We start from the raw sequence: 27,661 nt of genomic DNA on the forward strand, positions 1-27,661 counted from the left end.
CTACAACGGAGATTTCCCCCTTCAGATCCAAAATTCTAACTGAAATTGTCAATTAATAAATAAAAAAACTCGGATTATAGTATTTCAACTTGTGAATATTATTATGTCCAAGGTTATTTATGTCGTTAATTAAGCCACGGAATTCAGATGAAGCTAAAGTCACGCCAATGCCATCACTGTATTGAGACCTTTTCTCTGTATACGGAATATCGCTCTTTTATTGCAGGAGTCCCTACATTATGTCAGCCTCTATAACCAACCTTCTAACTGTTTCCGGTTCCGCCAGAGAAATCGCGAATAAAATTTTAGAAGTCGAAGGAAGATACAATGAAGAAACTTTAGACTTTTGTTTGTTCGAATTCTTGGAGGGACTTTGAATAGAGAGATGATGGAAAGGGTAAGGATAGCAACATTCGAATTGGACGACCAGTAAAAGGCCAGGATAGCTGTCAACCCTCAAGAGGTGAAAGGAGTGATCGAGAGGTTTAAAGCGAGAAGTAGTTCATATTATAATTAATAAATAACAGTATATCATATATTGCATAGTTGTGAATGTAGGAATTTATCGTGTTTTTTGTCCTGAACGGAAGCTGTACAGTATCCGTAGGAAATGATGAGATGTTGAGGGATGAAGCATACTGTACTCTGTGCTCTGTGAAGGAAAGCTTTCTCACTTTTGTTCTAAACACTTAAATTTGCTTGAATAAGTATATTTTCGTTATCTCCTTTGAATGAATATTGAAGTTAATACCTTATCGATATTTCATCAAAGGTGTCTATAAGATACTCTCATTATTTCTCAATTCCAGAAAATATTATAAAGAATATATAAAGGTGTCTGGTTTTAGTTCCAGTTTCATCAGAATAGATACTCACCAGAACGAAAGCCAGACAACCCCCACCTGATTGGTAGGAATTATTTTTGTCCGAACACCATTGTTCTCAAATAATTACCATGTAATGTGAATTAAAACTTATTCACTAACCTATATTTCTACCTGAGATATAGGTTTTGTAAATAAGTAATGTTAACGAATAAATATATCATAAAGTATCGTCATAGTAAGTCAATATTTAATAACAACACCAGCCGAAGTCAATGACAGGAGCTTGTTTCCAGATGCACGCTGCATAATTTTGTAACTTTTCATATATTTCAACACAAATTGGGATAAAATACGCTAAGAATAAGAAAACTATGTTATTATAAACTTTTTTTTTTTTTTTTTTTTTTTTTTTAACCAGAATCTACTAATACGTGGAATTAATAAAATCGCTGTTGGTGGAAATACCAGTTGGGTAAAAGCAGGACCAACTTAGAGTGGGTCCTGGGTAAAAAGAGCATTCTACTGTCAAACACCGAAGCGGAAAAGGAAGGGAGGAGGGGGTGTAATGCGATTGTAACTCGGTGGTGAAATTATGAATTCGTTTAATTGTGATTTTTATGCAATTTATGTAACACTAAAGGATTCTCAGACTGATAATATTGCTATTGATAAAATCTAAACCGCTACGAAAAAAATAACAAACTCTTCCTATACGGATTTACATCATAGACCTATGATTTAAGTCCGCATAGAAAGGAATAAGAGAGAGACGTCAGCTTAGATGTTGGAACACGCAGATAAGCATGAGTGTATTTACATCACAGATTAATTTAGTGTGTGTATAAGCTACATATTTCACACAATACACAATAATCTAAACTTTTACGAAAAAAAAAAAGCAAACCCTTTTCTATACGGACTTATATAATAGACCTATAATGTAGGTCCGTGTAGTAGTTTTTTTTCGTAAAGGTTTAGATTTTATTATTAGAAATATTTTCAGTTTGAAGACCCTGTAGTGTTACATAAATTGCATAAAAATCACAATTAAACGAGTTCATAATTTAACCGCCGACTTACAATCGCAATATTCCTCCTTTTCCCTTCCATTTCCGCTCCGGTGTTTGACAGTAGAATGCTCCTTTTACCCAGGACCCACTCTAAGTTGGTCCTGCTTTTACCTTACCGCTATTTCCACCAACAACGAGTCTTATTAATTCCACGTTTTAGTAGATTCTGGTATTCAAAGAAAGTTCATAATAACCTGCTTTTCTTATGCTTAGTGTAGTTTATCCCAATTTGTGTTGAAATATGTGAAAAGTTATAAAATTACGCAGTGTGTATCGAAAACAAGCTCCTGTCGTTGACTTCGGTTGGTGTTGTTACTAAATTTAGACTTATCATGACGATGCTTTATAATATATTTATTCGTTAACATTACTTTCAGTATTAAAGGCTGTTTGACCTCTTTTGATTCGCCCTACCTGTAGTATTAAGGCCTCTTTGGTCTCTATTTTGAGGCACCTTACCTCTAGCATTAGGGTCTTTTTGATATCTAGTTTGAAGGGACTATCTCTAGAATCCGAGTCACTTTAGCCAATATTTCGAGGTGCTATAGTTTTAGCATTAGAGGTTCTTTGACCTCTATTGTGAGGTGTCTTGCCTATAGCATTAGAGTTTCTTTGACCTCTATTTTAAGGCACACATCTATTAGCATTAGTCTTTTTGACCTCCTTTTCGAGGAGCTTCACCTCTAGTAGTAGAGGCATTTTGGCCTCAATTTTGAGCCCCCTTATCTTTAGCATCAGAAACTCTTTAACCTCTGTTTAGTGGTGCCATACTTCTACCATTAGACGGCATTTGGCCACTATTTAGAAGAGCTATACTTCTAGCACCAGAGGTTTGTTTAGCTCTATTTTACGGAGATTTACCGTTAGCATTAGAGGCTTTTCTACCTCTATTATATGGTGCCCTACTTTTACCATTAAAGAATATATGACGACATCTTGTTTTATATGTCATACTTCTAGTATTAGAGGTTCTTTGACCTCTATTTTGAGGTGCCATGCTGCTAGTATTAGAGGCTCCTTGACCTCTATATTGAGGTTCCTTACCTCTAGTATTAGAGACTCTTTGACCTCTATTTAGTAGCTCTTTATCTCTAGCATTAGATGGTCTTTGACATCTATTTTATGAGGTGCCATACTTCTAGCACTAGAGGCTCTTCAACCTCTGTTTAGTGTTTCCATGCGTTTACCATTAAAGGTCCTTGGTCATGTTTTTTATATGCCATACTTCTTTGACCCCTATATTGAGGTTCCTTACCTCTAGTATTAGACGCTCTTTGACCTCTATTTAGTAGCTCTTTACCTTGAGCTTTAGAGGGTCTTTGACATCTATTTTTTAAGTACCATACTTCTAGTATTAAAAGCTCTTTAACCTCTATATTGAGGTTCCTTACCTCTAGTATTAGCGGTTCTTTGACCTTAATATTGAGGTTCCTTATACCACTATTATTAGAGGCTCTTTGACCTCTTATTAATAGCTTTTTTCCTCTAGCTTTAGAGGTTCTTTATATGTATTTTTGAAGTGACATACTTCTAGCATTAGAGGTTCTTTGATCTCTATTTTGAGGTGCCATACATTTAGTATTAGAGGCTATTTGACCTCTACTTACTGGTGCCCTATTTCTTGCATTAGAGGTTTTCTATTTTTTTTTTTTTTTTTTTTTTTTTTTTGAGGCACCTCACTTTGGGCATTAGAACCTCCTTGACCTTTATTTTGAAGTGCCATACCTCTAGTATTAGGTAAGCTTTGAACTTTCTTATCAGGTGCCATACTTCTAGTATTTGAATTAACCTTTTTTCGACATATTTTTCATGGGTATTTTGACTTCGTTTCTTCTACATAACTAGAACAAAGCCAATTCCATTTTTTTAATTTTTTTCTCTGATTTTGCCGTCTATGAAGACACACTTCTTTTGGTAGAACCTTTCGCCTCATTCACATCCCAACCCTTCCCCCGCCCCCCCTCCCCACCCCCCACCAAAGATCCACGTAAAAGGCAACTATCCGTCATGGTGTAGTTTTATCTTTAACTTGTGTTCCTTCATGAGGATAACTGAAGGAATTTAAGCTAGAACACGTCTCAATATATATATTTTCATGTATGAGGACTTTGCCCTACGTTGGACAAGAAACTGTCTTTTTGTTATTTGTTCTAATGTTTCTTCTCCATCACCATTTTGATATTTTTTCGTTCTCATTTATCAGTATATAGAATTTTTTTTTTTGTAAATATTCAAGACCAAACCTCTTGCCAAAACCAGATTGGGAATGACGTTGAAAAGTCCCGCTTTGCACTGGATTGTAGATTTAGATGAACCTCCACTCTTTCACTCATTCTACTGAATTTATAACGTCATGATCCGACAATGTATCGACAAGATGATGGCCGGGAATGAGCACCGAGTAGAGTCCACTGGGGAAATAATATGACTCAATGGAAATTGCAAAGTATCTTTGAACTCATATTATGCAGATGAAGAATTAGAAAGTATCATGTAAATTTAAATAGGTACTGCATTAATTTTATTTGTAATGTTGATATTTGTAACCAATTATTACTTTCGATTTTGATTTAGATAAAATTTTCTTTATTTAATTAAAATTATAGTGTATTGAGAGCATTAAATCAAATTTAGAACAAGAGTCATTCGCGGGAGATGTGCCATATTGAGGCTTAGAACGGTCTTCCATCTCGAAGGATTTGATTTTCTCTCCGATTGGAACTCTCTTTTGGAGCTAAACTGAGTGGCTCCTGTTTTTCAATGAGAGACAATCTTTTGATCTGCTTAGATCCACGAGTTAGGCTAATTCATCAATTCTGTTTCGAAAACTTACATTGCCTGAATTTATCAATTTTCATTATTTCATGAGAATGAATACTGAAATCGATACCTTATCGAATTTTTTTTTTTTCGAGCATGACTATTAAGTCACCTGATTATTTCTCATTTCCGAAAAAATTTTACATATTTTTGTTTTATATCAATTATCACAAATGAGATTTTGGTCAGATCATTTTCTGATAGTCACCTCACCAATGTCTCTTTGGTCCCTATTAAATGTTTTTAAACGTGCTTATACCCACACAATCACAAATAAGCTTATTAATATATCTCTCTACTGTCTCGTTCGGTTATGGGGCGTGTTCCCACTGCACATACACATGGGTCAGTATTTCCACTTTAGGGGAAAATACCCCATTTTAGAGGAATCCGAGTGTATTTAGGGTTTGGTCTTGGGAAGTTCTTAGAAAAAATCAAATCTCGGAGAATTAAAGCATTTTTTCGTGTCAACTGGACATTTCCTAGAAATTATTTTGTGAATGTGTAATTAAAGTGCCCTTTTAGTATAATGATATAGAGCAAGATATGAAAAGTATATATCGTATATTGAAATTATTCTCTCACTTTACAATTTAAACTTTTTCTTCGGGCTTCTCCGCATGGCTGTGATAAAAATGATTTGGAAAAAGCATTCGGAAATATGCTGATATCTTAAAAAACAAATAATAGCGCCAAAACTTCAATACCAGACTGCATTAATTCTAAACAAAGCTTTTTAAAACAATTTTTGCCCTCGAGGAACATACCTGTATACAATAGTGACCCTCCCCCCCCCCCCCCCTTTATTAACAAATTTAAACAAAACTGACTGGAAGCCGCATGCAACTCCCCGTATTAAAACATTCTATCTTAGTATCATTACTTGAAGTATACTTCTTTAGTATTATTTCATAACTTAGGATATTCAACACAATATTTCTTGACAATATATCCACCAATGTATTTAAGAGTCTTCCTTAACTACTCCCCCAACATATTTTTATGTCTTTGTTTGCTTTATTCCTCGTCATAAACATCTTTTCCTAAAGCAAAATCTAAATTTCTGAACTTATGCGTTGTTAGACATATTTGTGATGCTACGTTTCTTTCTTTTGTGATATATTCATCTTTGGTTCATGCGATTTTTCAACAGTGGTGATATTACACTTTTCTCTTTGATTTCCTTCCTTCAACATTTTTAGCTTAAATTTAAAGTTCACAGCATGTGGAGGGTCATGGTGACCATCTATTTGCCTTATAAACATGAAGAAATGTTCAAGGCAACCTCAATTTTATATTTGTGCCAGTAGTTAGCCCATACTATGAGAGCCTTTTAACATATCAAGCAAAGCACTAATCCAAAATGTCGTTTTTTTTTTTTCATCCTTGTTCCAGCTTAGTCATAAATAGCTATGGTATATATATATATATATATATATATATATATATATATATATATATATATATATATATTAATCACAATGGCATTTAATACCAAATTCTATCTTTGGAAATACATATCCACCGGAATTTTATTTATGATAAATTCTTCTGGCTGGACATGGATTTGAACCTTTATATATATCAACCCCCCCCCCCCCACCTTAAAAATTATACCCTTTCCTTCCTACATTTCCCTCTGCATAAGACTCTGCAAGCCCTTGAGAATCATTTTTTTCCCATGTGCAGGTAACAATTACCTTATCGAAGCTATGCCATGGGCTGAAACAATTCCTGCAGAGACGTCCCTACTTGCATTGTTTCGGCTAAGTGCATGGGTTCGAATCGTTGCCCGGCCAGAAGCTATTATCTTTGAGTTAATTCATCCTTGGCTCTCTGATCCCTAGGAATAGATGGAATCCAGATATTAGTAGAATAATATATGTTTTTTTTTAGCATATATACCTATATGTATATATATTATATATATATAAGTATATGCATATTATATATACTGTATGTATATATATATTTGTATGTATATATTATGTATACTGTATGTATATATATATATATATATATATATATATATATATATATATATATATATATATATATATATATATATATCAAAATGGTGTGTTCAATTGATCCCAGCACTAAATTTTCAATAATTTGCTACATACAAGAATTCGTCATTTGTAAATTACTTAAAAATCTAAATGTATGAATTACATTTGTTATGAACCATATTATAAGCAACTAAATACTTTGAAATTTTTTTTTTATGATTCCCTCATTTATGAATACTATTTTTAATTATTTGTTCTAGGGGTTTTCTTGATAGTGTGCGGATTTTGGTGGTATTTAGAATCTGAATATTTTTACTTTGGTGTAATTGAATAAAAAGAGAATTGATAAATAAACGATTACATGAAAGCTTCTGAATAATTACCTGAGAAATATTTCGTTTGGGGGACTACTGCTTTGGATAGTATTTTGCCCAAAAACCTCAATAGGTTACTGTTTGTAATAGTCATTCATTCATGCAGATTGCCAGCCTGTTGCATGACACGGGCTCTTGCCGTTTGGCAGCCTGTAAATTGCAATAGTAGACAATGTAGACTCATTTTAATCCAGCCATTGCACTGTTGAACATATTTCCGCCGGTTATGACAGTACATAATGCACTAGTTGGTGAAAATAATTCTTTTAAATTATTTTGTTAATAGAATACTTTTTGTTATAGATTTAAAATCTATTTTCTTTACAGGTAAGTGTGCAACCTGTTTTACGTATGGACATGAATATAACTACGGAAGGTAAGGATAAGGTAACATATGGTCGTTTTAATTTGTAAGGATTATTGTGTGTTTATTTGATAATTCTAGATGATTTTCTCAGTAAATTGCAAATGGAGTAAATTCAACGAAGTTGATAATTCATACTCATTCTCCGTTTAATGGAGAAGTTAACTAAACTCCCTTCTCGTGTTGTATTCGTTCGTCATTGGAAGTTACTGCCAGTAAAGTGATAGTATACTCTTGAGTAAATTTTGAAAAACTGATTCTCGGCAACATGTGTCCAGTAAATCACTTCTAAGAAAGTGCATCAGCCCACCATAATGTTGAGCATCTTGACTCCGAACACAATAGACCGCGTGACCAGGTTCATTAAGGAACAGTGTCTTCGATACCTATTTATTTGAAACTCATAATTAAAGATAAAGGAATCTCAACCAAAGTTTCGCCGATTTTCTACTTCCAATGCACTGATTGTGTATGTAAGAAGCGTTAGTGCGAGTCTATTTAGGTGTTTAAGATGCAACAAACCTCTCATGAATATAGCGTCTGGCTGCCTGGGCCATCAAACAGTACTATGTGGTCACTTGAATGGGAGATTCAGTGTGTTCTTGAACATTTTATTGTATATTGTTAAAATTGATTGATCAGTTTTCTGGTTACAATATTTTTACGAAAACTTGATACAACATACCTTCGTAGGGGATAGTGACATTAGTTATCACACGCCGTGCACTATAGGCACTACTAAGGTGGCTTTGCAGCGTTTCATTTGGCCCCATAACTGCACTTGCTTCTACTTGAACTCCATTCCATCTTCCCTTTTTCTTTAATTTGGCTGTCCAAATTTTTTTCACTTTATTGTGTAACTTTGGTTTTCCTCGGTTACGCTAGGACTAATATACATATACACATATATGTATTATATATATGTGTATGTATATATATATACTTATATACACACACACACACACACACACACACACATATATATATATATATATATATATATATATATATATATATATATAAATATACTGTATTTCCTGTGTCATGAGACGCCACCTTTATCACGAAAAATGACTCCCGAAACCACCCTGCGTCCTAACACTTAAGAAAAAGTTGTATAGAGGAGTTTGACACCCCTCAAACACCAAACTATTGACATACGAGCACTCAAACTCATGAGAGATAGAATATAAACCTTAAATTATCATTCATATGTAATAAATTCAGTTATTTTTATATTGCACTTCATTTAATGAAGTTCAGTAGTATTTATTTGTTTGTTTTGGTAATCAGCTGATGACTCGCCAACCCCCTTCTACAAGCAAACATCCAACTAATGGTCTCGTAGCAGACGACGCTATGACATATTAGTTGTTTATGCTGTATAAATCTATTTTCTCATATTTTGTTGATATTTTGTGATGAAGCAATGTATTGATAGTACACAGACAGTTGCTGAATACGACCTTGGATAAAACTTGGATAAGACTAACAAAAGCAGTAGCAAAAGTATTGCGCCTAAAAGAATTTCTAGATTTTTTTTAATCAATAGCTACATTTTGTGTGAAAATTCATAGGCTATATGAGAAATATTAGGAAATATTACTAGAATTTTACTTCTTTACCAAAACTTTATGGAGACCCTTTGGTAATACTTCTTTCATGTAAACAACTCTTGAAACACCAGACACCATGACTTAACGTGTAGTTGTGGTGGAAACTGCGACTGATTAGTGGTTGCTTATATGAATATGTAATAAAATTGGGATAATCGGCATATAGCTTATAAATATTAGTTTAAACATTTCATAATACTTCCAAAATAGGAAAAGTTACCGTGTCAGACAATAATCACGCTAGAGTCGCTGACTAGGGATTTCTACTAAGAAGTTTTTAAAATCCTCATTTTTTTTTCTAAAACTGCCTTGCTAATTTAAGGGTGCGTCTTACCACTTGTAACTTCTTATGACACTGGAAATACGGTATGTGTATATATATATATATATATATATATATATATATATATATATATATATATATATATATATATATATATATATATATGCACCAGACCAGAAGGTTATACCAACATCCATCTATCCATTCATCCATCCATCCATGACCACAGCAACAACATCACGCAATTGATTAATTATGCGGACATGAGAAATGACACGGAAGCCTTTCACGACTTCCCATCAGACGAGGAGGAGTTTTGTCATCTAATTTCCATACCAGTTTGTAATTGGTTTCACCATGTAGTTTTATTTTTCATTATACATTATTAATTTGTATCTAATTTTGATATTATTGTTTATAAAATTTTCAATAATTACTATTATAAACCTTTAAATACGAGTGTATATGTATATTGATGAACGTGTGGAATACATTGAGTGAATTCATTTTATTTCTTATGGCAATTTTTTGGGGGGTTGTCTTACATTTTGGTTTACGAGCTTGCTTCTGGAACTAGTCATACTCTTACAGCATATTTAGGTTTCTACTATATATATATATATATATATATATATATATATATATATATATATATATATATATATATGTATATATATATATGTATATATATATATATATATGTATATGTATATATATATACAGTATATAGATAGATATAGATATATAGATAGAAAGATATAAGGCATTCCATAATGTTCCCTGATCCTCTGTAAATAGATTTGTAATGTGCATCATTTGTTATTCTTTCAAGGCTTAATTATGCTGGTGAAATTCGAGATTGAAACCAATTCCTTAAGTTACTGGTAAATTGTTGTAAATTAGGAATTGTTTCTTACCCTGTGGATGGCAGTCAAATTTTCATTGAAGTTATCTGAAGAGCATTAAAATGAACAAGTTAAACAGACATCCATGAAGTACTACTCGGGACAAGATAGATAGAGGAAGTATGAAGAGGGAAGGTCATTGTGGTTTGTAACGAGTTAATGAATACAAATAGTATCGCGAATATGTATAAATGTAATGTGAATTCATGCATGTAAGGTTTGGACAGTGATATGAATATTAAACCTCACTTACAATAACTGCAAAATGAATTGAAAGAATTTGGTCAATGGAGAGAGAGAGAGAGAGAGAGAGAGAGAGAGAGAGAGAGAGAGAGAGAGAGAGAGAGAGAGAGAGGAGAGAGAGAGAGAGAGAATTTCCATGTACGCTGAAGTGAATGTGGTGTAATTTTCTTTGTAACTTGGTAATGCGGTAATTGGGGGTGTGCTTAATTAAGCCTTTCCCTCTAGTGAATTTAACTCCTCCCACTCCCCAGGATTCTTCAAAAACACTCGGCACTGTATTGTGTCTAATAAAAATATTAATTTTTGAATTGGGGTTCTATGATTTTCTAAATGTTTAAACAGTATTCTGCAAAGCTACGTCTGTAGTGTTTATAATTATGTTGATGATTTATTATTTTTTCCTTATATTTGTCGGTAGCACTCGTTTATTTTATGAGATATTTAGAGAGATAAGATCAAACAATTTTGTGGGCTTAGGAAACAATATGACCATCCACTAAAACATTTGATCAACCCTTCGATTCATTACTATGATGCGGAATGTTCAAGTAGCAAACACCCGTGCTTGTAGTGCTAGCTTTATCTAATAAATAGGATATTCGTAATAACCGAATTTAGTTTAGTCAGAATTACGTAAAACCAAGAGGTTTTGGCCTTAAATGAATGAGGAAATCGTGTTTGTTTTCGAATATTTAGAATGGGCAAGTATAAGTTTTTCATCTAATAAAGGTAATATAAGTTTGGTGTAACCTTTCAACATGTTTTGTATTTCAATGTAATTCTGCAGTGAAGAAGTAAACGAATTATTTGGTGTTCACCTCGAGAGAATTCCGAAATCCAATTAGACAGTTTTCATCTCTGAAAGTGATTTCGTGGGTTTAGGCGGCTTAATGCCATTATAGACCCTTAATTTTTGCGTCCTTAATCATGATAAGGTGTCGAAGGGAATAAGAGGCCTGTTATGGACTGTTTTCTTCTCATCAGTTAGCAGAGTATGAGTTCTATTAAGGGAAGAGAACAATTATTGTTTAGTTATCTTTGATTATATGTGTAATGAAGATTATGCAACCTTGGCAGTGACATCTTTATAGATTTTAATTTTTTCACTATTTTGATGTCATAATTATATGCTATATGAGAAATGTTATTGTAAAGATAAAGATTTTCCTTAACTGAGGAATGCAGTCAATTATAATATGCATAATTTTAAAATCTAGACCTTCATAAATATAGACCATCATAGATAGTCATCTACTATGTGGTGTTAATGGCAGCCAAATGTATGTAATATTTATTTCATAATTCAATGAGAAAAAATATTCAATATCTATGGTATTAACTACCGTATGCATGCTCCAGGTTCACCTTTTTCCCTAAATAATGCTTAAAAGAAACTGTTGTATAAGTTTGTATCACTGAGTATGTGTTAAAGGCCCTTGTTAATCCGTTAAGATATATTGATTGAACAAACATGGTTATTTTTCTTAGTTACTCAACGAGCTTGTTTACCTCTTAAAAGATGTGTTCTCTTCGTGAATGAATTATATCTAAATAATCAGCATAACGAGAGTTTATGGGTCGTTATGCTTATCACTACGTAAAAAGCTATATAATTGTTAGAATTTTATTTTAAAAAAGTCCATTTTTTGATTTTCACGTCGATGAATTTATCCAAGTAAGAAAAATACTTATTCTTTTTGACAGGATATTTCTTTACTTCGTTTAAATTCACTTAAAAGTCACTGACATTAAAAAGCACACACGCGCAGACACTATTTTCATTGGGGGAATGAATGAATGATTTGAAGTTATGTGGAAAATGAATATTTGAATAGTAGCCCTATATTTTGTAATCGTATACTTGATATATTTGCTTCTTGGATTTAATGTGACCCATTACCTCTTGCAATACATCCCTTGTCACTCATCTTCGCACAATCGCCTGCTGCGCATGTTAAACCATTAGCCTCCAGTAGGTGATCCAAGATATCTTTCCATTATATTCAGATTGTACCCAATAATTCCATCCTTCTATTGCTCCCTTCATTACCTACTTTGGCAATCTATCCTTCAATATAATCCAACTGATAATATTGATAAACTTGAGTTACCACTCTAATGACCCCATTAATAGTAAGGGGGCCAGATATTTTCCTCTGGTTTTCTTTCTCTCTCTCGTTACATTTGACCTCGATATCCCTGTCTCGCTTAACCACCGTGGACTATATTCTATCCCAGGTGAACAGAAAAGTAAATAATAGACTTTTCCAGTTGCAATTGCAGCTAGTAAAAAAATGTTCAACGCCCCAAATCATCTGGGATGGAAAACTTTTGAAACGTTAAACATATGATACTAGTCCTAGTTATCTAGTAACTGTAAATACCAGAGACTTATGATATACAGATGCCATGTGCACGCTGGTTATTTATAGAAGGAAGACAAATTGAATTTACAAGTGGTATGAAACCGAAGTTTTGAGAGCAACAAAATGAAAGTATGAAATGGAGAAAGACTACAGAAGACGAGAAATGTTAGGAAGACGTCGCTGTTAATTACGTTATCCACTGAAGAAGAAACTGGTCAATCACATAATCTTGTCTCACGCGTATTTACTCTAATAGCATTTTGTGCGAGACAAAACACTGTCAGAACAATTTGGTTTCAAAACGCTCTTGAAAATTCATGGCTATGAAAAGGAAGGATATAATAAATAGGATTTATCTCGTGGTATGTATACACAAAGACCGCGTTTTAAAATTCCGTTGATAATTTGCGAACATATATTGTTGTTATTATTATTATTATTATTATTATTATTATTATTATTATTATTATTATTATTACTAGCCAAGCTACAACCCTAGTTGGAAATGCAAGATGCTATAAGCCCAAGGGCTCCAATAGGGAAAAATAACCCAGTGAGGAAAGGAAATAAGGAAATAAATAAAGGATGAGAACAAGTTAACAATAAATCATTCTAAAACAGTAACAACGTCAAAACAGATATGTCCTATATAAACTATTAACAACGTCAAAAACAGATATGTCATATATTAACTATAAAAAGACTCATGTCAGCCTGGTCAACATAAAAACATTTGCTACAACTTAGTTTGGACGCACTTATCATCAGTTTGGAAATTACCATAGCGATGTGTAAAGACAGATGCAACACATCATCGTTAGAACTAAGGAGTGATTAGGTAAATTCATTTAAACCCCAGGTCTGCAGACTATTCTAGAATCCGATACCTACATTAACAGCCTTTGGAAGTTAATTCCAAAGTTGAAACGTTGGAAGGACCATGAAATATCTCGTCTGATAATCATACTGGAGATAGGATTGTGAGGTTGACTGTGAAATTATCAACAGGTGAATGTTGGCTTTTTAGGAAAGCAATTAACTAAGTCTGAACTTGAAATTAAAATTTATCAAACTGATACTTTGGTGGTAAAAATACATCGATGCTGTTTTCTATTGACTTACAGCTCCATGAAGTAATTATTAGGAGTTGAGTGATCTGAAATTATAGTAGATTCTTGGCTAAGATTAAATGTTGAAGGCCTCTGGTTTTAAATTTACTTGATTTGGAAATCATTATTCTTGTCCAGTTTTCCGTTTACATTTTTCCCCACCCCACAGATGAAACGACCGTCACGCAACTGCGTTGTGGACAATTTTGTTGGGAGGCACGTGGAACTCGCTGTTGTAAAACATTAAAAAAAGCCATAAATGTAAGCAACAGACCTGTAATTGCCAGGGAATTTTTTCAATTCGAGTCTTCCCATTGGAGGGAAGAAATGGGTCCTTTTTTGTTGGTTTGGTTGGATTGAGGCTTCAACAAATGTTTCCTTTCATTGCGTTTTTTTAATATAAAACTTTTGTTTTGAGTTCTCTTCTTTTTCCATTAGCTTTTCCTTTCTCCCTACACTATCATCTTTGATATTTAAAGGTATTTTACCTGTCCATGCAGGTAATTAAGTACAGTAGATACCTCTTAAGAAAATTCGTCTTATTACAGTACTGACCAAATTATGTATCAACATCAGGTGAGGGAAACAATAATTAAGGTTGAACTCATTTTGTTGTAACTCCAAATACCCCTCCCTCTGCCCCCTACCACACCCATAAATAGCCTTCTGCTTTACGTTAATTTCAGATTTCTTTCTTCCCTTCAAATATTCAACCTCATAATTTATACTCCATGGGGCAATAGCAAAGTTTTCCCAGAGTTGCAACATGACGCTAAATGGCTTTCCCGATCCCAACGCCGGGCCATATGTTCACATTCGGCAAATGGACTCTTAAAGCTAATTTATCTCATTTGACGCACAACCGTGACAAGCTCAATCACATTATATATTTACATTTAACTTATAATTCCTTTTAAAATATATGAAAAATAAAATCATCTTTTGGAAGTACAAATATTCATAAGCAATTAATACAAGTAGGACAAGTGGTGTATAATGTCAGTAATTCTTTCATAACTGATAGGATTACTTTGTTATAAAAAAACTGTATTTAGATTGCGTAGTATTAACAAATAGACTTTTCGCAAACAGTTCTGCAGGATTAAATGTGTTTGTAAATAGGTGCATCTATTGTCCATTAAATTCATGAACGTTTTTCTTTAGTAATGAATACCTACAATATCTATCCTAGTGCTGTTCCTTTGACACGAAAAGCATCTTGTAATAACTGGTAAGCTTTATGAATGTTTTTATCTAATGTAACCAGGAATGCCTAATATTTTCTTCTTTTTAGATTATACAGGCAGTTTGATTGAGTGACAATGTCAAAACTTATTATTCTTTTCGTATTCACTCTTCACCTTCGCATAGTTTTTAAAATAAAAGATAGATTATTTACGTAACCCATCGTATCAAATGGTAAGCTTTATGAATGTTTTTATCTAATGTAACCAGGAATGCCTAATATTTTCTTCTTTTTAGATTATACAGGCAGTTTGATTGAGTGACAATGTCAAAACTTATTATTCTTTTCGTATTCACTCTTCACCTTCGCATAGTTTTTAAAATAAAAGATAGATTATTTACGTAACCCATCGTATCAAATGTTACAGTTAAGACATGATTATTTTTATTTTGCCCGAGTACACAATTTTTTTTTTCGTAATGGCTTTGACTTACTTTGATTTGAAATTAGAAAGCAATCCTTTAAATCAATTAAATGCTATTTGTGACAATTAAGTTCTTTGTCTATCATACGTAATTGTTGCTGTAGGTTACTTGTCGTAAATAGTTATAATTGCAGCTAATGATTACTGTTTCAAAGTCAGTCTCGGGGAAAAGATCACTCCGACCAACTTATCAGTTTTCGTGGTTCTAGTTCAGTTTTGCAATCACCCTAAAGTAAAATGATAACATTTAAAAGGTAGCTTTGGGGAATATTGGATGGAAACGTATATCCATATTTTTTTCATCGATAGTCGAAGTTCTTGTTTTTATATTTGAGAGAAAATATTTATGCTTAGCTTTTCCGCTTGTAAAAACGAACTCTTTTTCACCGATGAAATTAGTGGACATTTTTCGTCTTGTGTCTGGCGAATAGAAGAATTTCCTTGACTTCACTATTTTCTAATGTGAAGACAAAGTAGACTATCAATATATTTCATATAGATCATTAGTCTTATAGTATTTTCTATGAAAACGAAAAGGAAAACTGAATAAATGATAATAAAATAATTGCGAAGTGAATAAATTGATGAGAATTTGACATATATGAATATATAAAATATTGATATATACAAACATAACTTTTTTAGGAAAATAAATATGGCACTTCTCGTAAATTATTCATTACCTCCTTTTCGCTGCAAAGGAAATATTTTGCGCACTGCCAATGTGACGTTGTTGACGTCAGCTCAACATTAAGGGTAAAAATTAAAATTGTCCTCTGTAAAAAAGAAATTGTAAGTCAACAGGCCATCTCAAGACGATGGTCTTGATTATAATTGTATTTGTTAGGAGTTTGAATTCTACCGTTTGGATTAAATTTCCTTAGAATATAAGAACAGAATTCTAGTAATAGAAAAATTGACATTGAAATGCACCAAGATAACTGTTATGAGTCCCTAAATCCTTGCCTTTAGAGCCATTGGCTTCAGAAAAAGTTTATCTTTGCGTCAGATTTACGAAAGATGATCCTCAATACACTTATTACAATGAAATCTTGAGTAATTTAAATATGGAACAAAGAACAATGAGGAAGTACTAGGACGACAAACCACAAGTCTGGCCACTATCTCATAAATACTGAAGGTAACCTCCATCTATAATGTAAGTAAGGTCATCCAAGGTGAGAGAAAATCTTTTACCGATGTCGATGACTAAAACTGACTTTAAAAATGGTCTTTCATTAGGGCGATGTCAGGTGGCGCAAGGGAAGACATTTCTGGCCGCAATGGTTAACGGAGGAAGATGGAGTGAGGTTTTCCTCCCACATTCTAGATGAGGTCAAAATTCGTCGTCCCCTTCTGTTGTTTATTATTTTTCATCTGCTTCGTTTTTGAATTTGTACTAATACCACCTCTTAAAATTATGACGTTTTTTTTTTTTTTTGTATTTGCCTGTAGTCGTTTTTTGTATGCAATAGAAATTGCGTTGTCTTCATTTTAGTTTATCGTGTCAGCTTATATAATTTCTTTGATACTGTATACAAGTTATTTTCATATCTTTTTATTCTTTTACTATTAGACATAATCTTGTAATAACGAGGAACAGTTAATATAAATTGTTATTGGTATATTGATTACTCCTTCAATAGATATCTCATTATTATTCAGAGCCTACTTTGGAGCCAAATATTCATACCTATTTTTTAGCTTATGTCAGGAAACCCTTTAACACAGAGAAGAGTCCACTGGGGAATATGACTAGAAGGAAATTGCAGGGTATCTTTGAATTCATATTTTGCAGATAAAAAATGAGAAAGTTTCATGTAAACTTAATAAAGTATTGAGTTATTTTTATTTGTAATGTTTATATTTGCAAACAATTATTACATTTGATTTTGATCTAGATAATATTTTAATCATTCAACCGAAATTATAGTATTATGAGAGCTTTAAGATAATTTTAGAACAATAGTTATTCGCGGGAGATGTGCCATATTGAGGCTTAGAACGACGTCTTCCATTAGTTACTCTCAAAAAGCAGAGACTCGAAGGATTTGATCTTCGCTCCGATTGGATCTCTCTTTTGGAGCTAAACTGAGTGGCTGCTGTTTTGCAATGAGAGACAGCCGGCTGATCTGTTTAGATCCATAAGTTAGGCTAATTCATCACCTCTATGTTTTGAACACCCACATTACCTAAATTTATCTATTTTCATTATTTCATGATAAAGAATATTGAAATCGATACCTTATCGATATGTTTTTTCAAAGATGGCTTTAAAGTCATCTGATTATTTTTCATTTCCGGCAAATGTTACATAATTTGTGTATGTTAATGACCAAAAAATGAGGCTTTGGTCAGATAATTTTCTGATATGTCTTACCTCATCGATGCCTCTTTGGTCCATAATCAAATGTTTTTAAAAGTGCTTGCCCGGACAAACACAAATAAGCTCATTAATATATATCCACTGTATCGTTAGGCTGTGTGTCGTGTGTCCACTGCACATACAAATGCGTCAGTGTTTCCACTTTAGGGGAAATACCCCATTTTAAAGGAAACCGAGGGTATTTAGGATTAGGTCTAGGGGAGTACTTAAAAAAAAGAAAATCTGAAAATTATAGCATTTTTCGTATCAACTGCATATTTCATAGAAATTACTTTATATGTGAATTTAAAGTGCTTTTCTCGTTTAATGATATAGAGCAAGATAAGAAAAGTATATATCTTATATTGGAAATTTAATTATGAACTCTGTAGTCTGAAATATAAGGCGGACACTTTAACGACCCTGAAAGAAAATAAGCCTCCTTTGATTCCCACTATCATGCATGGATGGATACCAGAGGTTCAATATGCAGTTGTAATCCTGTGATTATCCATTATATTTTGCTTAAGTTTGATGTCATTAGAATTTGGCCGGAAAAGCTAATTATTTGTTTATCTATTTATTTATTTATTTATTTTAGAAAGTCATACTATTTTAGGTAAATACTTTTATATAAAATTCTTTGTTTTTCATTTATATTAGTTTATAGCCACATTATTTACTTTACTTTTTTTCATTGTGGGTCCTGTGATCTTGAGGAGTTTGTTCAAGGCTTATTCTTAACTGGAAAGGAACAATAATTCGATCATTGGTCCGAGTCTAATGCCAATAGGGTATCATTTATTACTAATCCAAGGCTATAATGACCTAAATCCTAACAAATTAGCAACGTAAAAACTAATGAGACAACAGAAAAAATATGCTTGATCATTGTCACACTTTAGTTTATATATCTTTAATCATTATACTAATTACAACGTTGCAATAATCCATTTATGATTAGATAAAGAAAATAGGGGTTTTCTAATATAGAAATATGGATGAACTTGCAAAAGCAAAATATGATAATTAGACTGACGATTAAGAAATATATCTGATCATCCTTCTTCTTTCTTTCTTTTCTTTATACGAGGTTTATGCAATGTAGTCTATCATGAATTATTATTTATTGTTATTATTTATTATTGTTATTTATTATTATTATTATTTATTATTATTTAATATTATTTAATATTATTTAATATTATTTATTATTTATCATAATTGTTATTTATTATTATTATTATTTATTATTATTTAATATTATTTATTATTTAATATTATTTATTATTTATCATAATTGTTATTTATTATTATTATTTTTTAGTATTATTTATCATTATTTAATATTTATTATCATTTATTATTTAGTATTATTATTTATTATTATCTATTTTTATTATCATTATTATTTTTTATTATTATTATTTATTATTTATTGAATATTTATTAAATATTTATTTCTATTTATTATTTATTATTATTATTTATCATTTATTATTTATTATATTTTTGTTTATTGCTTGTTATTATTTATTACTATTATTTAGTATTTTTTATTATTTATTATTTATTAGCATTTATTTATTATTAATTATTATTAATATTATTTATTATCTATTATTATTTATTATCATTATTGATTATTTGTTATTATTTATTATTATTTATTTTCATTACTTACTATTATTAACAATATTTATTATTATTATGTCTTATTTATTAATATTATTATTTATTATTTATTATTATTATTTTTCATTTATTATTTATTATTATTTATTATTATTCTTTATTTATTATTATTTACTTTAATACAAACATAGTTGGAGAGAGCAGGATGCTGTAAGGACTAACGCTGCAATAGGGAAAAATATCCCACTGAAGATAGAGAATAAGAAAATAATTAAATACAAGAGAAGTAATGAATAATTGAAATAAAATATTTTAAGAACAGTATCAACATTAGAATACTTTTATAGATAAACCATGAGAGACCATTATGTCAGCCTGTTCAACATAAAAACATTCGCTGCAAGTTTGAACTTCTGAAGTTCCACCGATTCAACTTCCGGATTAACATTCCACAATCGGCCACAGCTGGAATAAAACTTCTAGAAAACTGCTTTAATGAATCTATTTTCATTATTTCCTTTAAATGAATATTGAAAATAATGCCTTATCAATACTATTCGAAGATATCTATATAATCTTATGATTAATTTTGTATATTGGGAAAATATTACATAAAATAATCCTCTCTGAAGAACCATAATCAAGATATTGGTCACATCCTTCACTAACGTGGTTGCTGTCAGCATTAGGTGTTCTTGGACCACTTAATATCTTTGAAAGTACTAGCTCTTACCGAGAGCTAGTGCTTAATATGGTTACGGTACAATTAAAAAAAAAAAAAACTTATAAACTAGTGGCAGCAATATTTCAATCAGCATTGCCAAATATAGGGATTATCCCCACTTGTTGCAAGTCTAAACTGAGGCCCATTGTTTCTGCTTGTTTTGTAACCATTCTAAACTATTAATGGTCTGCCCAATCCAGAAACCTGTGCTCCTTTATGGATGTGAGACATGGGTCCTGACAGAAAAATTAAAGTCTAAAATTCAGACTACTGAAATGCGTGTCCTACGTCTAATCTTTAGAGCTACGACGAGATAGCTGTGAAATACCACCATAAGAGAAGCCCTTGGAGTAGAACAAGTAATCATACAAATGGAAAGATGCCAGTTGAGATGGTTTGGCCACATACATCGAATGCCTGAATATAATCAGGATGTACACAGAATTGGGGATTGGATTCTTGAAGGTAGAAAACGACTGGGAAGATTGGGATGGAAGGATGGCACCAATAAAACTTGAAAGATACTACATAAAATACAATGACGCTATGTATGTAATATGTCAGGCCCTAATGGAATGGGGACGAACAATAAGGAATTCTCAATTGACAGATAGGATTTCGACGGTATTTTGGGTGAACTTATCCTTTTAATTTCGGTCTCATGTCTTGGTGAAACGCTTAATGTCTGTTCTAAGTACATATATTCATTAATAGTGTATAGAAGCTCGTCCATAACCCTTGATTTATATTTCTCTCTCCATATTAATTAAACATTATCTTAGTTTAATTATATTCTTTTTGCGTCCTATTGAAATCTTCTGTCATCTTCGAATCTTAAGTGTGGGTGTATATATATATATATATATATATATATATATATATATATATATATATATATATATATATATATATATATATATATATATATATATATATATGCATATATATATATATATATATATATATATATAAATATAAATACATACACACACTTGTGTGTGTACATATCAACCATAAACAGCATTTAATAAAGAATGCTTCTAGCTGAGTTTATTTCATCGTATGTGACTTTGAATAGATCTAAATACTAATCAGATTCAACCCAAAAGCATACACATATACGTACATGCATACATACACACACATATATACATATATGTATATATATATGTATATATATGTGTATATATATATATATATATATATATATATATATATATATATATATATACATATTTATATATATATATATATATATATATATATGTATATATATATATATATACATATATATATATATATATATATATATAATCCACAGGAAACAGGAAAGTAAAAGACCAGGTATAAAGCGCTTTCATGTATTACGTACACTTTTTTCAGGGTACGAAGTGTGTGTATATATATATATATATATATATATATATATATATATATATATATATATATATATATATATATATATATGTTTATTAGCTATATGTTGTATATATGTGTTTATATACGTATTCATATATAAATCTTCTATAAGTTCACCCAGCCAGTGATGGGTAGCATACTGAACCCCATTGACTTGCCGAGAATAGTTTATGCCCATATTTATACGTATAATATACGTAATGTTTGATTAATCTTTGTTTTACTGACAAGGGTCTGTTCTTTTCTCTATAGTTCCTAGTTTGAAGGAAGGTGATATCAAAAGTACTTATCGCAAATGTTACTTTTTATGGATTTCTCACTTATGTAATAGAGATGACTCTAATGCATTTCCTCTCGGACTTGTTTAGGTCATCTACTAAGAACACGAACAGCTGTAAGAATTTTTTTGCAATAGCACAAAACAGAGAAGGTAATTGAACAGGTTATAAGTATTTAACGATTCACTGTGTTACTAAAGCATATGAATCCTATTCGAGATATTGTGTGAAAGTAAATACTTATTATTATTATTATTATTATTATTATTATTATTATTATTATTACACTATCATTCCTTCCATTTACATGTGGAGAGTCGTTATAAATTATATTTTCCCAATTTTTCCAGATAGATTATTGTTACTGTTGAATAGATTAGATTTCCTTAATCGGTATACCCTCCAAAGTGAGAAACTTTGAATACGGTGAAGTTAAAACAGATCTTTTGTGTCACATTTCTTCTCTTCTAAGTTTTGCATTTATCTTCTGAGGAAGAGTTGCAGCAAATTAAGACCTGGCACTAAGACGTAGAGCAATATTTCAGTAATCAACCCGGGATCATTTTTGTAGTGTTTATTAAAATATCAGTTGTTTGAAGTGTTTTAAGTTTCTATTTTTATTTTTTATCTCTTAGAATTGAATAGTCTTAAAACTTTTATCCTTTTTTTTTTCATCCGATATGGAAAGCCTTTTGATTTCAAATAGATAGATATTCATATATATGAGTATAGTATGTTTGATACACTATCCTCCTCTGTCTCTCTGCCATGGAAAATAAAACAATAATCGTTCAGCGTATCAAATTTGGAAACTATTTGCAAAATTTGATGGAATTTGATCATTCATTACAGTAACAGTAAACATTTATTTATTAAAGCTTGGTTAAAAGTATTTATTATACTGCACAAGCCGTAACTTGCAAGGCTGGAGTTAAAGCAATAGACGAACCATATTTAAATTGGCCGAGCATCTAATTGCATCCCGAATTAGAATGTTAATCTTGCGTGCTATTCGAACCTAAGCTCCGTGTCCCAAAGTAATTGCTTTAATTTTGCAGTCTTTTAATTCTTCTACAGTTAAGAGAAAGAGTATTTTAGTACGTGGCTCTGAAATGTTATTTTTGTTAACAAGGTCTACCTTTCAGCCCTCTGCGCTTAGGTTTGTTGTTAACCTTTGAAAATTCAAATTAAATTACGCCTTGCATTAGCCATGCAGCCATTGCGTTCAATTTGGAGAGATTCTCTTGTCCTTTTCTATTGAAGAGCTGATTTTTCCTTCTTATGATGAAACAGTACTTGAAAAAAGTATATATATTTTTTTTGTATTAGGTAACAGTATTTTATTATACGGGATATATACCCACATATGTTTAAATCAAAAGGCCTCGATATAGAGATGTAGTGTACTTTTGGAAAAGCCTATAAACTGGAAATTCATTCATAATAAATGCTTCTGGCTGGACAAAGACTCGAACTTATGCCGTGGGCCGAAACAATGCCTGCAGGAACGACGTTATCACTCGATTGTTGGTAATGTTGTTACTAGAAGCGTATTTCCAGCTAAAGGCATAAGCTCGAATCTTTGCCCATCCAGAAGCATTAATTATAAATGAATTTCCAGTGGATATACATTCCCATAGGTAAATTTGGCATTAACTGCCATTGTGGTAGATGTTTACATTGATGAAAATCACAATTGTTAGTGATATATATATATATATATATATATATATATATATATATATATATATATATATATATATACATATATATATATATATATATATATATATATATATATATATATATATATGTTTGTTTGTCGTTGAGTGTGTGTTTGTGTTGGTATATGACTGTCACAAACACACACACAAATATGTTCAAATGCTAAATATCTAGCCTCAGAGATTCTTTAACCTCTATTTTAATGAACATTACCTTCAGCATCAGAGGCTCTTTAACCTCTATTTTGAAGTGCCGTAATTTTAGCATTAGAGGCTCTTTAACGTCTATTTAATGGGGTCTTACTTCTACCATTAGAGGGTATTTAACTTCTTTTTTGAGGTGCTATACTTCTAGCCTTAGAGGTTCTTTGACCTCTATATTGAGGTTCCTTTCCTATAGTATTAGAGGCTCTTTATCCTCTATTTAGTAGCTCTTTTCCACTAGCATTAGAGGGCCTCTTATATCTATTTTTGAAGTGACATACGTCTAGCACTAGAGGTTCTTTGACATCCATTTTCAGATGCCATACTTCTAGTATTAGAGGCTCTTTGGCCTCTATATTGAAGTTATTTACCCCTAGTAATAGAGGCTTTTTTACCTTTATTTATTATATCTTTACCTTTAGCATTAGAGGGTCTTTGACATCTATTTTCGAAGTGCCACACTTTTAGCATTAGAGGTTCTTTGACTTCTATTTTGAGGTGCCATTCGTCTAGTATTAGAGGCTCCTTGACTTCTATATGGAAGCTCCATACTTCCAGTATTAGAAGGTCTATGATATCTATTTTTGAAGTACCCTACTTCCAGCATTAGAGGTTCCTTGACATCCATTTACAGGTGCCATACTTTATGTATCGGAGGCTTTGCTTGGACCTCTGGTTGAAGGTGCCATACTTCTAGTATTAGATGCTCTTTGACCTCTATATTGAAACTCCTTAGCTCTACTATTAGAGGTTCTTTGGCCTCTTTTTAGTAGCTTTTTACTTCTAGCATTGGAGCGTCTTTGACATCTAATTTTGAAGTTCCACACTTTTACCATTAGAAGTTCTTTTACCTCTATTTTGAGGTGCCATATATCTAGTATTAAAAGCTCATTGACGTCAATATTGAGGTTCCTTACCTTTAGCATTAGAGCCTTTTTTACCTTTATTTTGTAGTGCCATACCTCTAGCATTAGGTAAACTTTGAACTTTATTATGAGTTGACATATTTCTTGCATTTGAATTATTCTTTTTTGACATAATTGTCGTGGCTTTTCTTACTTGGCTTCATCTATACAATTAGGATAAAGTCATTTAAAGTTTTTTTATAACTATCTCTGATTTTTGGGCCTATAAAGACACTTCTTGTTGTTTAACCTTTTACAGCATTCACATTCTATCTGCCCTCCCCCCACCAGAGATCTACATAAAAGGCAATTATCTCTCATAATTTAGTTTTATCTTTAACTTGTGTTCCTTCATGAGGATAACTGAAGGAATTTAAGCTAGGACACAGCTCACTATAAATATTGTCATGTATGAGGCCTTTGTCCTGCACTGGACAAGAAACTGTCTACTTGTTGCTTGTTCTACTGGATTTTTGTTTAGATATTTTCTTCTCCATTAACATTTTGATATTTTTTTTTCTTTATTACTTTAAAGACATTTTTGTTGTAAAAATTCAAGACCAAACCTCCTGCCAAATCTTGAATGGGAATAGCGTTGAAAAGTCCCGCTTTGCACCAGTTTGTAGATTTAGATAAACATTCCCTCTCACACATTCTCTTGATATAATAACCTCACAATCTGGTAGAATCTCATCCTTGTGTATATTGACAAGATGATAGCCGGGAACGAGTACAGAGAAGAGTCCACCGAGGGAATAATATGACTAGAATGTATGTATAAGATTACTTTGCCTTATGCAAGACACGGGCTCTACCGTTGGCAGCCCGTAATGACGACTAGAAGGAAATTGCAGGGTATCTTAGAATTCATAGTTTGCAGATAAGAAATTAGAAAGTATTATGTTAATTTAAATGAAGTATTGCATTAATGTCATTTGCAATGTTGATATTTGTAGACAATTATTACTTTTGACTTTGATTTGGATAATATTTTGATTATTCAACCAAAGTTATAGCATAATGAGAGCTTTAGAATAATTTAAGAACAAAAGTCATTCTCGGGAGATGTGCCATATTGAGGCATAGGATGGTCTTCCATCAGTTGCCTTCAAAACCCGCAGACTCAAAGGATTTGAGCTTCTCTCTAATTGGATCTCTCTTTTGAAACTAAATTTACTTTAATAAATTTATTTTCATAATTTCCTTCAAATCAATATTGAAAATTATACCTTATCACTACTATTCAAAGATATCTATAAAATCTTATGATTAATTTTTTATATTAGGAAAATATTACATAAAATATTCCTATCTGAAAAACCATAATCAAGATATTGGTCAGATCCTTTACCGACGGGGTTGCTGTCAGCATTAGGTGTTCTTGAGACCACTTAATATCTTTGAAAGTACTAGTTCTTACTGAGAGCTAGTGCTTAATATGGTTACGGTACAATTAAAATAAAATAAAACTTATAAATTAGTGGCATCAATTTTTCTGACTCGATATAATTAGATCATTATATTTTGTAGTCCTCCATATACCTGGAGTGCTGTGTAGAAAGATTTTCACGTTTTTTTTTTTTTTTTTTTTTTTTTTTTAATCAAACAAGATATTTTCATTAACTGGAATAGTGATAAAAGAATGAGACATAAATTGTATAAAAGAAAATCTTGAGTGATACTACTCATTCATGGAATCATGCTTCACAATGCAAGTTTTTTCTATGGAGATTGTAATATCGAAGAGTAAAGGAAATGGAATATAGTACTCCAAATGACCTATGTTTGAATCCAGAGCTAAAAGGGCACGTCTGCGAGTCGGTGCAAATCTGCATCGCTAAAAGAAATTGACTATACAGTAGAATCATATCGACTAGTGAATAATATCGGCTGGGAATACGTTGGACCTAGTTTTGAATGATGACATAAATAATATTGGATGTGATATAAATGTTGAAGAGAAATGTACAAACTTTTTACGTTTAGTCTACCTCTACAGAAACATGCAATAGTAAAGAAAATAAACTTAGGACATAAATCAAAATTTTTCTCCTAAACGGCGCTATCAATATTCCCTGTGATCATGATGACCAACGTCTGTTAGGAGCTAAGTGTGCTAACTGTCTTACGACCACTTACAATAAAGTGAGTAAAAGTGAATATGATACCATGTGCCCACCGATGGAAAAGACTATAACTGTAAAAGGCCAATTTCCTTGGTTTCATGGAGAGACTTTAGCGAAAAAAAAAGGAAAAAAGACAAAGAAAGAAAGTGCAATCGGTTAAAAGCTGAAAGTACATGGGTAGAATACACAAACTGCTACGTGTCAACATAACTACCTACTAAGAAGGAAAAAAAGTGATTACTATTAGAGAATGATCCTCGAAGCAGCAACAGACATAAATAAGTTGTATCATGTCCTGAATGGTATGATGGGAAATGTAAAAGAAAAAAAGCTACCTGATGGATACAGTTACCAGGAACTAGCAAATAATTTTCTAGTAGTCTTTAAAAACAAAATTGAAAATATAACCAGGTCATTTGTAAATACTCTCAACATCAGATTAATGATACACCTGACACAGACAAAATTAAAAAGATTTAACAACGTAACACAAGATGACATCACCAGGATTATCAAGAGAGCAAAGAAAACAAACTGCGCGATCGATCCTATGCCAATATCTGAAATAATTGGAGAGAGAACTTTTCTAGTCTAGCCGAAATAATAATGAAAATAGCAAATG

Source organism: Palaemon carinicauda, chromosome 3, assembly GCF_036898095.1.
Source record: "Palaemon carinicauda isolate YSFRI2023 chromosome 3, ASM3689809v2, whole genome shotgun sequence".
In the NCBI taxonomy this organism is placed as follows: domain Eukaryota; kingdom Metazoa; phylum Arthropoda; class Malacostraca; order Decapoda; family Palaemonidae; genus Palaemon; species Palaemon carinicauda.